The sequence below is a fragment of the Bacillus rossius genome, chromosome 16, assembly GCF_032445375.1.
Source record: "Bacillus rossius redtenbacheri isolate Brsri chromosome 16, Brsri_v3, whole genome shotgun sequence".
Classification (NCBI taxonomy): Eukaryota; Metazoa; Arthropoda; class Insecta; order Phasmatodea; family Bacillidae; genus Bacillus; species Bacillus rossius.
Genome location: NC_086343.1, coordinates 711,835 through 715,951, shown reverse-complemented (window position 1 = coordinate 715,951; position 4,117 = coordinate 711,835).

The window sequence follows — 4,117 nt, the reverse complement described above, 5'->3', positions numbered from 1 at the left end:
CACCCTGGCAACGCGCGTGGTCGACGAGTGAAGAATGAGTTATCCCAGAGCGGCGAGTCCCCGCGGTGTTGCCGCTCGGAGCGGCTAGAGGGAGCCTCCCTCCCTCCCTCCCTCCCTCTGGCGGCTGCGTGAGCTGGGTTCGCAGTGCCCCTCGGCCTTATTTATGAGCTGCCTGGGCCGTGGGACCTGAAACAATGGTGTTGGAGGAGAGGGGGGGTGTTGTGTATTTTCGGGTCGTTCCGCGCCTGTAGAGGCAGTCCAGGCACCTGGCTTCTTATTCCATTATCTGTGACGGGGCCCGGTGATTGGTCGTTACAGCGTTTCCGGGCGGCTGTGCCTGGGGACCCCGGCGGCCTGCTAATGAGCCCGCCGAGGGGCCCCGCCCCGTCCCCTCTGGGGGGGGGGGGGGTCACGTGACTGTCATGTGGCAGGGCTGACGACCCATTGCCTCGTTGGGGTGTAACAACTCGCGAAGTAGTCGTGGCTGTAGTAATACCATTTCAGGTTTCAGAGATTTTGACCTGTAGTTATCCCACTTCATTTTTTTTTTCCAAAATCATGCAGTGTGCAATTAAATTATATCATCTTGCTCCAATGCAGGCCATGAAAAATATCAAAGACTTGTTATGATTCGTGAATTGCCTACAGGATTGAGAAATGTCTGGAATGTTCTTTAAAAGTTACCTTTTTTTTTGTGTGTTAATACTGTTGTACGATGTGTACTTATATAAGGATTTACGGAAATACATTTTAAATTCTTTGCGTTAACATTAATCCAACCCTCCCTAAAAAAATTGTTACGCATGTGGTTCCTTTATTATTTTTATTTTTCTAAATAAGAATTTTACGTTTGGAAATTGGTGCCTTGTGTTGCCAGAAAAAATCTGTTTAGTTTCATCGCAGGGTGAGTGTTGTCCGGGGCTTATCCGTTTTGGATCATTGCTGCGTCCGTCTGTTGCTGTTTCACCAATTGTAAGAACTTCACGCGGGCGACCGCAACTGCCATGAAGATCACACCAGTTCCCAGGTGTTGACCTCAACACGCACCCGAAACTAAATCCTATGCTATGCCGTGTCAAACCAAAAACATGTATATCACGGAAGCTTTTTTGCAGGCAGAATCACTGCGTTACAAGTCGCAAGACGGCGAGGCCTAATGCTTACAGGCCTCAGCCGCGCGCGGTACTCGAGGTTTTCACAAGGAAAAAATATTTCGTACCAACTTAGGCGAGAAAAAAGTACTAGATTTGAAAAAAAAGTACTAATTTATAATTTGTTATGGTTTTAACAATTTAGGAAGTTATTATGACATTCCAATGCTCGAACTTAAATATAACACACCACACACACACACATTCCATAGTTTTTAAAAAATAATTATGCTTAATAATAAAACATATTGGAGTTACCGTATTATTATTATATTAAAGAAAAAAGTACTAGATCTGAGCGTAAATGTACTGGACCACTAAAGTACTAGATCTAGTAGGAAAGCACTAACTGTGGGCACCCTGGCGATACTGCGTGTCCGGGCGCAACAACAGAGGTGTGCTCTCGCACCTTCGCTCGGCAGTGTGACGTCACCGCTGCGAGGAGCAGAAGTACTAGATCTGAGCGTAAATGTACTGGACCACTAAAGTACTAGATCTAGTAGGAAAGCACTAACTGTGGGCACCCTGGCGATACTGCGTGTCCGGGCGCAACAACAGAGGTGTGCTCTCGCGCCTTCGCTCGGCAGTGTGACGTCACCGCTGCGAGGAGCAGAAGTACTAGATCTGAGCGTAAATGTACTGGACCACTAAAGTACTAGATCTAGTAGGAAAGTACTAACTGTGGGCACCCTGGCGATACTGCGTGTCCGGGCGCAACAACAGAGGTGTGCTCTCGCACCTTCGCTCGGCAGTGTGACGTCACCGCTGCGAGGAGCAGAAGTACTAGATCTGAGCGTAAATGTACTGGACCACTAAAGTACTAGATCTAGTAGGAAAGTACTAACTGTGGGCACCCTGGCGATACTGCGTGTCCGGGCGCAACAACAGAGGTGTGCTCTCGCGCCTTCGCTCGGCAGTGTGACGTCACCGCTGCGAGGAGCAGAAGCAGGGGAAAGGAGGGGGGCGAGCTGCACTCGTAAATCTGCGAGGAAGGGCTTAACGGCGGTAAAACTGGCTGAACTGCCATCCGGCGTCTTCTTCACGCCTGCAGGCCCGCGCCGGCAATTAATATGAAGTTAGGGCGTCTTTCGCGTGAAAACAAGGCAGATTACACAATACATATATATATGTGCACTGATATCATTGTTTTCATTGCTACTGTATGTCATAGAGAAACCTCAATAATAGACAAAAAAAATGAATAAGCGCACACAGAATCAAGCCCAAATAAAGCCGGTGTTAAAAGTTAAATGTATAGACAGCAAAGATAATAATTCCGTGAAAGGAACGTCATCCGCTTATTTTGGCTGGTTTTCCGATGTGTGCATATTCATTTTTTATTGTTGTCTATTATTGAATTTTCTCTATGCCACACAGTGTAACCAGGAACGGCGTATGTCCCCCCCAAAAAAAAAAACTTTTTAAAATCATTCGAAGAACATTTACTATGTAAATACTAGCTGATGTATCCTGGCTTCGCTATGGGGAGCACTTTCGCACTATTCATTACACAGACAGACAAATACTCTATAAGTATTATCATTATTGTAGATTATCACAAAATATAGGCCTAGCACACAGAAAGTATATAAATGCGAACTATTTTATTCTGAATTTGAATCAAAAATGAAATGAAGAGCGGGCCGGAACAACGTTGTAACTTAAGTTTTCCCGAATTGCCTGTTATGCTTGGGAAAATGTTATATTTGACGTGGAAGAGATGTCGCTGCAGTCTGCCAATAAAAGAGTTTTACGGTCTTGTGTAAGTTGGCGACCGTAGAACATTTTATTGTCATCACCATGGCGACACATGCTGATGTCAATTTGTCTGTAGCTATGCTAAATCCACGTGAGTAGAGGCAAAATCGGCGCTGTGATATTTCAGAATTTGATGCAAGAAAGAAGGCTATAGATGCTGGACAAGAATAAACCAGTACACGAAATGTCATTGTTCCTGCATTAACTGGTCCTTTTGAAATACGGGAAATGAGGTTGTAACTCCATGAACACATTTGTGTTTATTTGGAGTGTTTGTGAGAGTGTAATTGCCCATAAATGTACACTTCAAACACTATTATTATCCAAAATGTCATTACCTTGTATACTAGCAGACCACGCACTCGTTTTGTTTCGACCTATTGCCATAGTTGTGGTAACCTGAGTGTAATTAGATTATAACAGCACGTGTTTCACATTGTTACGTCCCTTTGATTGGTTATAATGCTATTTGTGAATGTATTAAGTTACAAATCGACATTCGATTACAAACAATGGCAAATTAAGGCTAAGAAAAGTGCTCCTTCATTGGAAATTAATTCGTAACAGTTTTTTATGGCTGTAAACGTTTCTTGCAGCAATATTGTTTATAATGTATACGTAATTACAGTTTTGAGTTATGTGTTGGCTTTTACAGGTACATCTTTGTTGTGGAAATTAAAACTTTTACCAAACTTTTTTTTTCGTACTTTACTTATTCGACTCTAAACATGTTTGAACTTATGTTCATGTTTTAAATCAAACTATAGTAAATTCTAGCATTACTTGTTTTATGAAAGGTGTGAAACAATTAAATTGTGGCAGTTTTCTATACTATTATAAAACTTTATCTGTCTGTTTATTTGTTTGTTTAAAACAACTACTGGACCTATTTTGATGAAATCTTTTTGTGTTTAAAAGCTTATGACAAGACTTTAAAAACTTGTAAATTTTTTATCTCTCTAGAACATGAGAGCAGATTGAAATAAATTAAAGATTAGGTTCAGTTGAAACAAACATTGCGTCAAAGATATTTAAAATTTTAGGTTCTATAATTTATTACGAACGAGGTGATATATTTTAAACACACGTTAATTAGCTTAACTTGTAACTATGCAATCAAATCTTGAAAGTCGATTTTAACCTACTTCTAATTGTATCGATTTAAAGCTTTGCAAGTATATGCAATCCGGATGACAATAGAATACTTT